General features: G+C 41.8%; 1 protein-coding gene and 1 long non-coding RNA gene across 3 annotated transcripts in view; both read left to right on the top strand.

The window, feature by feature from the left end:
* LOC134448084 (phosphofurin acidic cluster sorting protein 2-like) overlaps nucleotides 1-12500 on the top strand; it is a 254249-nt gene that overhangs the window by 125153 nt on the left and 116596 nt on the right. The gene's annotated exons all lie outside the window — the stretch shown is intronic.
* Nucleotides 2424-9739, top strand: LOC134448734 (uncharacterized). Of its 2 annotated transcripts, none has more exons than XR_010034844.1 (5): nucleotides 2424-2915; nucleotides 3193-3304; nucleotides 8863-8999; nucleotides 9364-9497; nucleotides 9622-9739. It is a non-coding gene; the product is annotated as an uncharacterized LOC134448734 (long non-coding RNA). The 2 variants fall into 2 exon arrangements; XR_010034845.1 differs by having other exon boundaries at nucleotides 2424-2920.

The raw sequence follows: 12500 nt of genomic DNA, 5'->3' as shown, positions 1-12500 counted from the left end.
CTGCATCAGGAAGTCCAGCAGCCAGTTGCAGAGGGAGGTGCTGAAACCTAGTTTGTCCAGTTTTCTGATGAGTTGTTTTGGTATTATGGTATTGAATGCTGAGCTGAAGTCAATGAACAGCATTCTCACATATGAGTCTTTATTGTCCAAGTGGGTGAGGGCTGGATGGAGGGCAGAGCAGATTGCATCCTCCGTGGATCGCTTGGCTCGGTATGCGAACTGGTAGGGGTCCAGGGTGGGGGGTAGGGTGGCTTTGATGTGTTTCCTGCCAACCAGCCATGACCCCCTGGCATCCCCTTGCGGCCCCCACTTTGACAACCCCTGGCCTGGGGGTGGAGCACTGGCATTGTGACAGGGGGGGGGGCGAGAGATGTGTCAGAGGCTCCCCTCACACCTAATGATTAAAAAATACCGGCAATAAAGGCATTTAACACCAACTTTACTGTTAAGCATAATACTGAGCTACTTAAAAAATACTGAAATATCGCAAATGGGGCCTTTGAGGTGTTTAGAAATCCAAAGCCATTGGTAGGGGGGCCCCCTTAGTGGTGAGGCCCAGGGTTTCTGGCCCCTATGCCCCCCCCTCCCCTGCTCCGCCCCTGCCCTGGCCTAGTGTCTTATCGTCTTTAGACTGTCAATGCTTGGTCTTGTAAAAGACACCAGCACTGTATATTGAATTAGGTGTTTGTTGTTGTTGCAACTTTGGGGCAGGAGGATGCAAAAATGAATACGGAAAAGAAAACCAAGTGAAAAGTGGCTGAGGTTTACTAACGCTATCGGTGACAGAGGATATGAGAACGGGAACTCTGACGGAAAAATAGGAAATGAAACGGACAGCGTAAATCTGTGTGTGTATGTGTGTGTGTGTTTGTTTTTGTGTGTGTGTGTGTGTGTGTGTGTGTGTGTGTGTGTGTGTGTTTGTGTGTGCGCACGCGTGTGTTTTTGCGTGAGTGTGTGTGTGTGTGTGTGTGTGTGTGTGTGTGTGTGTGTGTGTGTGTGTGTGTGTGTGTGCACGGGCGCGTGTATATTTGTGTGAGCGTGCCTGCGCGCGCGCGTGTGTGTTTGCTTGTTTGTTTACCGTCAGTATGCAAAACACATGTCATTGTGTCAGACTGTGACTTCAAATGTAAACACCTGAAGGGTAAATAAAGCTGGAGTTCTGCAAGTGGAGACAGTTCAAGCTGGTGTTTTTGCGCGTGCGCGCGCGTGTGTATTTGTGTGCACGCGCAAGCATGTGTGTGTGTGCGCGCATAAGCATGTGTGCGTACGTGTGTGTGTGTGTGTGTGTGTGTGCGTGAACGCGCATGCGTATGTGTCTCCTGTGTGCGCAATACAAATACGTATGGTGTGTGCTTGCACGTGTGTGTGTGTGTGTGTGTGTGTGTGTGTGTGTGTGTGTGTGTGTGTGTGTGTGTGTGTGTGTGTTTGTTTGTTGGTTTACCATCAGTATGCAAAATGAGTGTCATTGTGTTAGACTGCAAGTGTAAACTGAACACCTGAAGGGAAAGCTCCAATAACAACCCATAATGCCCCGTGTACATCAAGCGCTACCAACACGACCGGGTAGCTGGGGTGGTTGAAGAAGTTTCGCCATGAATTCGTTTTATTCGCTCTGGACGCTGCACTGACATGTTTGATTCAGCTAATCACATAACGGCTCTGTCTTGACAGCCTGGGAAATTCCTCGATATGAACGTTCCGATTGGTTTTCGCCGAACAGCGTCATAGCGAATTCGCTTGTGATTAGCTTGAGTTTAATCGTCAAAAGTCGCCCTGGTCGCTCAAGAAGCTTCGCCCCTGGCGAATTCGCTCCGGTAGCGCTGGTCGCGCACCCTCCATAGAGAATGAATGACTTCCGTCGCTTCATTCGCGTTGGTCGCTCCCGATGTACACGGGGCATAACTGTGTGTGTGTGCGTGTGCGTGTGCGTGTGCGTGTGCGTGTGCGTGCGTGTGCGTGCGTGTGCGTGTGTGTGTGTGTGTGTGTGTGTGTGTTTGTGTGTGTGTTAGAGAGATAGAGGGTTGGAAAGAGAGAGAGAGACAGAGACAGAGAGATAGAGAGTTTAATGAGTTGATGTGTATTACCAGGGATGTTTGCTTCTGTCACTTGAGGCTTGTGTAACTAATTGGATTCAACTTTGTGAGAGTCAAACTTAGTCTTAAATGGGGTAACAGTTTGCTTGACGTCGATGACATAAGCATGTCATTACAGTGTCATAACTGTGTCATAAACATTATATCCATGTCATAAATATTTCATGACTGTTGGCCTTAAGTGGTATTCGGTTATGGTATAGACAACCCAAGGTACCGAACCGAGTAACCAAATGTCACTTAAAGGTGGGGTAGGAGATGTTTTTCTGGAACATGTTTTACCATATCATCTGAAAAACCCCTCATGATGCCATAGCACCCATTAAAATAGAGTGTTTGGAAAAAAAACGAAATCTTTTGGTCCAGTGTAGAGGGCGTAGTCAGAAGAAAACGGCAACCAATAGAAGTAATACTCATCATCACTTCTATTGGTTTCTGACACGTCCATCAACCACCAGCACTCACCCCTCCTCCCTGCGCGTTCACCGACTCGTGAACTTGACCGACCCCGCCCCCATCATTCATGCACACGCGACGAGGCTCATCATCACTCGGCTAGCAAGGTAACGAGAGTTAGCAGCAGGCTGAGCTACTTGGAAACTTTGCTGGCTTTTGCAGAGCTACAGGAAGAACTTTGACTTTTGTTACACTGGACTAACCATGTCAGGATAACATAGTCCCTTGGATTATAGTCATTGGACTCGCAAGACCAGATTCCAACACGGGCTGACAATTGGAAATGGGACCTGACACTCTTGGACACAGTCGGCTACGGCAGCGGCTTCAAACATAGGCTTTGGTGACCACATTTCTAATCGAGAGGTGAGGTAATATATTTGTCTGTATAATATTTTGTGAATTGGTTTAGGACACTGTGGTGTCTTTTTTTTAAGCAAGGAGGCCTATCCATTGAGAGGGGTCAGAGGATTAGCTCAAGTTCCAACATATCTAGCTGCTACCTTGCTTAACATAGCTGCTACCTTAATCACGTTATTTTTGGTGTTTTTTTCCCCTGTGGCATTTATTCTGTGCGCATAAACACGTTTTCAGAATTGCTCTGTGTAACTCAGACGGTTACTCTTGTGTGTTTTGCTACTAGAATCTAGTTGTGCGAACGAGCGACAAACCAGCTGGGAGGATGGAAGCACCTGTTCTCAATTCCCCTTCTCCACCCGCGTTCAGTAACTAAATACGGAATCACCCCGTAATAAGTAAGTAACCTACCATGTTTACACACACATTACTTTGACCAGCAAAGCCCATGTCTTTCTAGTGGTTTACAAAAATATATCGTTTGCATGTTTTGCTTTGGGTATGTACGTCTCTGTTGTATGACGATGGTAATACTGTAGCAAGCACAAGCACAACCTGTTCCCCACTCCAGCATTGCAAAATAGATTGCCTTTGGGTTTTCAAATGTAACATGATTGTGGATGTAGAACTAATGTTGTTAACTCGCTGATGTCGTTTTTGAGAAGACAGTAGTTTTGCATTTGATAAATACCACCTAATGACCATGACGGCTACACAGCAGATCTTTATTGTTATGGCTACACTGAATGATCACATGGAGATGCCGGTACATTATTTGTTTTTACCATGGTTATATAGAAATGTTCTGCTTTGTCCATTCCAATGTTGTGGTGTTTTCCATAGCTGTTCCTTGCTCCTGTATCACAACATATCAAGGCTGCCAAGTAAATGAAGGATGAATCACCACACACTGGTAGTTTATTTGCTGAACAATGCGTTTCGCTATTGCTTCATCAGGTTCACTCTCACATCAAGGCTGCCTTTGAGTTGTTAAAATGTTTTTCATGTTTGTGGGTGTAATTTCGTCCAGTTGCAGATACTACTATCCCTTTTGGAATGATCTGCCTTTGAGAAACAATGGTTCTATCTGACAGATGGGTGATTCTCACGAAGCTAAAAAAAACAATGGCAATGACTTTTTAATGGTTAAATATGACAGGGATTCTTTTGATAATATACATGACTGTAGAGCGAGACGTGTACTTTCTGGCACACTAGTTCATTTTAAGAAATATTATTTTTATTTTCCACTTTTTATGCATTTTATAGGCAAATTCTCATTACCGAAATGTGTCCCGACCAAAATTTCTGGTCTTTGAATTAGGGTAAAACATAATAAAAACTTTAAAAATACAGAAATGACACTACAAGAGCGTTAGTCTATGTCCGAAGTTTCATTAAGTGTTCCTTGTTGGCAATTTAAATAATGAACACTAATGAATATTTCAAGAAAAGATCGTGTCCCCAAGTTTTTCTTCTCATTACCGCAATATATTTCAGAACTACAATTAAAAGCCATCAGAATTTCAATATGAGCTGAAACTACCTCCAATTCATCTGTACTAACAGGAGATTCAAGATTGCTACATGATTAGTCAGCCTTATTGTTTGTGCCTGTAAAATGTCACAATTTGTCTCAAAAATATGCAAATACGACAAAAGTGGTTCTCATTACCGAAATCAGTCAATATTTCGAAATGAAAAAGATTTTTTCATTTTAAACTTGCTTGGTAATAGGGTATTCCTTTTCAGAATTCAACAATGGTCATGAATTAGCTATGTCATTAATTTACTCAAGTTACAGTTAGCATTATTGTGCTGAGCCATCTCATTACCGCAATACACATTCTCATTACCGCAATGTTTTTTAAGTACCTTTCGGTAATGAGGATTGTCAATTTCGGTAATGAGACTCTATGGTGATTTACATTTAGAATATATTTTCATGACATATATGTATTTCGCTTTTTATTTATGTACATTTTTAAACATGCAACTGCAACCCTTTAAATAGAAATTATATTTTTGCAGTATAAATATTGTCACTATGTCACTTAATTATAGTTAAAGCACTTGACGGAAGTGTTCAGTGAAATTGCATCCATTTCAGGTTGAAATATGCAATTGAATCGATATTCGATATACAATATTGTAAGTAAACAAAGCAAAAGTAAATGCCTAACATATACAATAGTTCCTTCAACTAATGGGGGTTGTCTGTAAAAGTGATCATCTCCATATACATTACATAGGCTAAATTCAGTGGTCATTACATTACATTACATTACATTGCATTTGGCAGACGCTTTATAACCAAAGCGACTTTCAGAAGAGGACATAATCAAGCCAACATCACAAGCAAATACAAAGTGCACAGGAGATATACAGAACAACAAGTGCAATTACAAAGAGGGGTTAGTTTTTTTTTTTTTTTTTTTTTTTTTTTTATAAAGAGGAAATAATGAGAACACACACAGACAAACATACACTCACAAACTAAACTAAACTAAACATAATGTCAGGATTCTGCCCTGGGGCAAGGCCAGTTCAATCATTAGTCTAGTAGATTCTCTCGAAAGAGGAATGTCTTTAGTTGTTTCTTGAAGGCTGCAAGAGAGGTGCTTAGTCTTGCTGCCTCTGGGAGACTGTTCCACCACTTGGGAAACCACCACGGAGAACAATCTTGACTGGGAGTACCTAGAGCGACTGGATGGTCATATAGGTGTTGTTCATAGACCATTTTTCTGTTCTCATCCTTTCTGGCTAATGTTGTGGTACACATTTACATTTTGTCCCACCCTTGGAAGAACAATAACTTAATCGACTATGGGCCAGAAACCCTGTTGTGAGAGTTAATTGAGAGTAGCAAGTCACAACTTAATTCTTGCTCACATGCCAACCCATGAATCAATATTCTGGCTGTTTCCACCCTCGAAATGTGGTCTTTTGATGCAAACAATGGTCAAATTGCCTAGTGATGTCACCCAATGCAAAGGCAATTGCAAACAATGAAGCCAGCACTCGCTGTGAAGTTGTCAGATTGCGTAGATGGCAAAAAGGGAAAAAGTTGGGAGACAAAATCGACTCACTTCAAGTCTATGTGCTTTCCCAGAAATTGACAGGTTTTTTTGCTTCCTGTGTTTGGTTGTCATACCCTCATTTGTAATGGGTTTGAGTATTTATCCTTTTTTACTAACTTGACTTCCTTCCAAAATCTTTGTGGTGCAGTGAATAGGCCTTTTTTAGCGAATTCAGTGTGAAGCAGTTTTTAGAATATTTCAATCAAAACTAGTAAGAAGAATCATTTGGAGGAATGCTGTAGTTGCCTTTACACTTTCCCAAATTAGAAACTGCTTATGCATGTTGTTTGCAACTTTTAGCAAGGTTTCAGGCCCCATACTCCGATCCTTTAGCCATGCTCAAACACTCATGTACCCATCTTTTAGTCATGCTGTGGGTTCTTGATGTCCTGGGTAAGTGGAGAGGCAACTGGATCAAAACAGCCTCCAAATGCACTTTGCACTGATTTAGCTGAAAATGCCCATTCACAGCAATTCAAAATTCCAAGTCTATTGTGCCACCCGTTGACAAGTACCAAACATGCTAGAAAATGACAAGGAAGTTAAGGTAATGCAATGGCACAATACTGCAAGAGAACAACATTTTAATTCTGTTTCATGCACCCTATACTATTATGGGCATGTCTGATATTGTCCTGAAAACCAAACATTTTTTTCTTTTTAAAAAATGCGAGTGAAGTGAAAGCCCACTTGGGAAACTACAACTCCCATTGTCATTGTGATCCAGCACTCCACAGCACACACATGAACACTGCACACAAAAGAATGGCATTTATGCCTCATCCCCAATAGCACCTGAATGGGAGCAGTACTATGATGAGGGTACCTCAGTCATGGAGGAGGATGGGGGAGATCACTGGTTAATTACTCCCTCCACCAACCTGACGGGTCGGGAATCGGGAGTCTGATGATGACCTAACCCATGACTGCCATTGATGTGCAATGTGCAACACAAGCAGTTAGTGGTGTTCAGTGATATTTCATAACACATAACGTTCATTGTGAATTCCAGCTTTGGTCCGGACAGCATTATGGTGATACTGTACCGAAAATGTACCGAACTGTGACCCTAAAACCAAGCTGTACCGAACCCACATACCATACAAGCTACTCTAGTCATCTCTTGTTCCTTCTACTACCTACTTCCTAGTTGCCGGTGCGTGCTGAGTCAGAAAAAAAGTCCAGTGCACGACCTTGCACTGCGACATGATTTTCCTCATGACAGATTTAGATTTCTTTAGAGTCCACTATAGATTTTTGGCTGGAGAGATAAGTGGTGAGTTGTGATGTCATTCAGGGTGGGGATGAGGAGTGGGATGTATGCGCTTCATTGGGGTCATCAGGTGGCTACCCTCCGGTGTTTTGATGATGGACTAACTTTAAATTCAGAGTGCACCCCTTGGCCTTCACCCCCTATACTATGATGTTACTTTGGTGCCCAGGAGGGGCCTCACCTCTTCACCTACTGTAGGGGTGGGGAACCTTTTTCATTCGAGGGGCCTCTTCAAATTTATCTGAGGATTTCCCCCTGCTCTTTAGGCCTATATTGAAGGCAGCCACCTTTAAAACAGACCCCACCTTCTCTAGCTCCCCTGAATATAACTGAATTGTATTGCAAATGTCATTTGTAAGATTCCTTTACAAAAATATGCCATATTTCACATGACGCTGCATAACATTGATTTTATATCGGGGGCCTGATTAAACAGCCTCAAATGGCCCTCGAGACAGGTTCCCCACCCCTGACCTATGGTCTTTTATGGTCTTTGGCTGGGTCAAGTCTTGAATCCCAATATCCTTCAGTAGCTTAATGAATGGTTTTATATAGAATATATTTATCATCTTATTAGGTGTCATTTGATTAGTTCTGCCCTGGAGACTCTGTCATTGTGCTAATAATAATAACAAATCACATCAATTACTAATATTAGGCTTTAGTTCAATTTATTCCTCCTTATTCTCATTACCGAAAACTCATTCTCATTACCGAAATGTATCCCTCATTACCGAAATGAGCACTTAATTGTAAAAAAAAAAGTACTAAAGGAAAACTGTATTCATATATATTTTTTATGAACACAGTACCTTTCATGTTTCTTTCACTTCAATATATTTTTGGACCGAAATTGTAGGTTTTCACTGATTTATTCTAAAATTAAAGAGGAAAACAAATGATCCTATTGCGGTAATGAGGTAAAATGGTAAAATTCTTAAACTACAATAATAAGGAAAAAAACTTTTTTGAGTGTTTTATGTAGCCCCTATTTACAACTATCAATATTCAATGAACAAAACTGCAAGAACAATTAAGTTTCCTAATACATTTCATGAAAGACAAAAATTGCGGTAATGAGCATTTTAGCAAACATGGACTTTTAAAACGTTAAAAAAATTGTTTTAAATAGTTGTCAGGTAAGTTGATATTATTGTGCTTAGTAACTGTACACTTTAATGTAACCGATTCAAAAAGAAATTCAATCAAAAAAGCATTTTGAAAAAATGGTTGTCAAAACAACTTTGTTGCGCGTTTCGTGAGAATCACCCAAAAGCATATGAACAGATCCTGTAGTTGTAATTGATACACTAAATTATCATATTTCCTATGTGTGCGCGCACACGCGCTATAGGTTTCAATTCAATACACTGGGACACTTTTCAGTCTTTGAGGTTGCTGGAATCAACACAGACTACCTCCATGCACCTAATCGGAACACTTTGCATGTTTTTTGTGTACTTGTCCCCTTTGTGTTTTGCTGCTAATCTGCCTCTTTCTAGGTTCTGTTGGTTGCATGCAGATTGTGCCAGATGATTTATCTGTCTATGGTCTTAGCATGGGCTCTGTGCTAATATGCAATTTGTGCTCTTTTTTCCCTCAGGTCAACCGCAGACAGGGTCCTTCCACAACCACATACTTATGCCAGTAAAAGCTACAGCTCTTCTCCGATCCAAGAAGCCTGGACTGCAGTCACCATCTCAACACACCAACCAAGAGAAAGGCGGATGGCTCAATTCAGTATGTAGTTCTGCAAATATACTCAAACGTCTTCACAGCCCCCCATGGTGCTGAATGCATTTACATTTATTTTTGTAAGGTAAAAACAATGCTGATTACAGATCATAACTTGGGCCATGAGTGAGATTTGAGGTAGCAGCCATCACCTGATGGTGAGAGGTGGTCCTAAGATCACAGAGAGAAGCAGGTTAAAATCCCATCCTTACCTCTCCCTACCTACATCTCCATCCACAGCTGAAGTGCACTTGAGCAAGGCACACAACTCCACTTTGCTCCTGGGACTGTAGCCAACACCCTGTAAAACCCTCATGTGTAATTTGATGTAATGAAGCCCTAATATAGTATAACACATTGCTTGTTTCAGATATGGAAAATTGCACAATAAAAGTTCCAGGACATGAAGGCTGCATACTGTGAACGTCAACCTTCAGGGCACAGTCCTGTGCACAAGACTTTCTGCCCCAAGAGGGATGGCTGACGGCAGACACTCACAACCAGGTGAGCCCAGATAAAGGAGTTATTTTTGGTGTGCCTGCCCCAACAACCCAGGTTACTTACATTTAATATGTCACTGGAGCTACTGTCAGATATGTGATTTCTAATTCTGTTTATCTTTTTACAGCACAGACGCCTCCAACCTCAGACTAGGCCCTTCACAGTTGCTGCACTTACCCACCTTCCCCGAGTTTTTGTGTGGTAATGACAACTGTAAATATAGTATAAAGTAATGTATCTAGTGTCATGTGTAATACATTGTTTTAAATTGTCCATACATTTCAATGACAGTAAATATTGGTGGACACAATTTGACTGTGTGGCTTTTTTTTATTCATTCTCTGACTGAAAATGCATGGTTACATAATTTATATATTCCACAAGACTACAATCAGAAGATTATTTGACAGGTTGCATTTATTTTCTATGTATTAAAAAAAAACAAAGGTAACAAGACAAACATGGTTCCAAACAAAAAAAGGTGAGATGTATCAATGTACAGATTAATGCTCCTACAGATAATGAAAAATAAACTCTGCACACTGACGGTTTGTGTGTTTTATACCGTACTCTGTATAAACCTTTTATATTTCTCTAGTGGAGCAGGGTAACCCTGGCTAATCCTGGGTATTGTACTGTGTATTACAACGTCAACCCTGTTCAAGTGCCCCATACTGTCTGTAGGCTGCATGCCTGAAGAGTCCGTTTCTCTCACCTAGTCCTACATCAGCCCAAAGTCTTCCATCAAAACTGAGAACACCACAGCATTTCCTTTCAATGTTCATGGGCATCTCCTTACAGATTGCGCAGAGGCGCCAGGTTGGTTATGCTACTGGGCTGTGGCTGAGGACCAGATGTCATGTGCCAGGTCGAACATCAAACTGGGGTCACGGATCAGGGCACGCTGCAGTAACCGATGGGATTGCTTCAAATTCAATGATTGAATCAAGGCCTGCAAAGCAATAAATACGTTTTATGTAATGCATTTTCTATTTGATGATGGGGACTAAATAACTATTGACAATAAGACCGATATGGACATAAGCAATCATTATTGTGTATATAAATAAAGATGTGCCAATTGTATGCATACAACGTTTTGCAGTCAATTTCTTACAAACTGGTGTTGTGCCAGGGGCACACAGATGTATGAAGTAGAAGGGCTTTTATGGATGTACTTGAACTACCACTGGTGTTGTGTACCTACAACCATGTCATATCACACTAGTACTCATAGGAGTAGAAATATTGTAATGGGTGTTATCACAACAGGTGTACTCGTGCAGCCTACTCGTGTTGCGATATAGAGTACATCTGTTGTGATAACATCCATACAATACTTACACATCTGGAGGAATACAGCAGGACATATGTTATTGTGGGATGAATGTACATACATCCTACAGTTAGCAGGGTGTCAATTCTGTTGGAGTCTTCCTAATCAATATCCCCGACCACTGCTGCGTCTATCTTCCTCCTCCATCTCTGGCCATCGGTCCTACTGGGCTGTTAGGTCGTTATGATTGTGATGGGCCAGGAAAGCTGGAGCTCTCGTCGTGGTCGTGGAAGGTCTAAAGCATATGAAAATATCGTCAGCCAAAACAATTTAATTAGCGTTGATCAGTTCGGTTGTTTTTCTTTACTCCCTCTGTTCCTGTGTCTGCGCGTGCGGCAACCCAAATGAAATATCCCCGTAAGATTCGTACATAACTGACGTCCTTGCCTAAAACACTACGGATTGTGGTGTCGGGTATATATAAATACAATAGTAAAATGTATATTGCTGTACACATCTGTCAAAATAAATCCATGTCAGTACTGTAGCTACTGGCTACTGTCTAGGGATGACGGTATAGCATAGCATCTGTCATCAGTGTTAGGAAGTTAGAATGAGATAAGTAACATGCATCAAGTCAAGTTCAATAACTAATCTAGTATACATCTACTGTCATCAATATTTCTTGAAATGGCAACCATGACGGCCTGTGCGTTTATTGTGATGTTGAACATTCTTACCGTAGCCGGAGACAGTGCCATGGCTGGAGGTTAGCTTGGCTAATCGATTTGACGTGGCTTCTAGTTCTAGCCCCGCCTCGTGAGCTCTCGTGGGTTCCCGGGATAATCCGAACACTTGACAGACTGCATGCGCGTTCATGTGTTTTGAAGGCGTGGCTTTGAGGGGAGGGCTGAAGGGAGAGGCGGGCTGTGTATTTTCAAAAATATAGCTCACAGGAACCGTTTTTCAAAGATCTCCTACTCTACCTTTAAGGCCAATGGACATACTGAGTGCGTATACATGCAGTTCAGTATCCCGAATATGATCGGAATATGATGTATACCGAATTTGCGTTTGCGCATATAAACACTTCAGTATCCCGAATAAGCCGAAAACACTCAACCCACTCTCCCTCCACTGTCAGCCTCTAGCCAGCAAGGCCACTGACAACCCCCACCCCCCATCCCCCCACCACCATATCTGCGACTGAACATTCCACCTGCACTACTATACTCGTGACTGAACTTTCAACCTGCACTAACTCAAAACATGCACACACACACACACACACACACACACACAAGCACACTGCACTTTCTGCACTAAACCCAAACATACACACACTGACACACACACACACACACACACACACACACACACACACACACACACACACACACACACACACACACACACACACACACAGACACACGAACACACACACAAGACGCACACCGCACCTTCTACCTGCACTAAACACATACACACACATACACACACATACACACACACATACACACACACACACACACACACACACACACACACACACACACACACACACACACACTGCTGCTGGTGTACTTGACAGACCTTTTTTAATATTTATTTTCTTCAAAATGCTACTATTACCATGTCAGAACGCTATAAAGGACTTTTTTTAGGAAAAGCACAAAAGCACAACAGATACCTCTTAATGTATGTCCTCTACAAGTCTTCTGTTGTCCAGT

This window comes from Engraulis encrasicolus, chromosome 1, assembly GCF_034702125.1.
Source record: "Engraulis encrasicolus isolate BLACKSEA-1 chromosome 1, IST_EnEncr_1.0, whole genome shotgun sequence".
NCBI lineage: Eukaryota > Metazoa > Chordata > Actinopteri > Clupeiformes > Engraulidae > Engraulis > Engraulis encrasicolus.
Note: the sequence above shows the minus strand (reverse complement) of the source record. Positions and strands in the feature narration are given on the sequence as shown.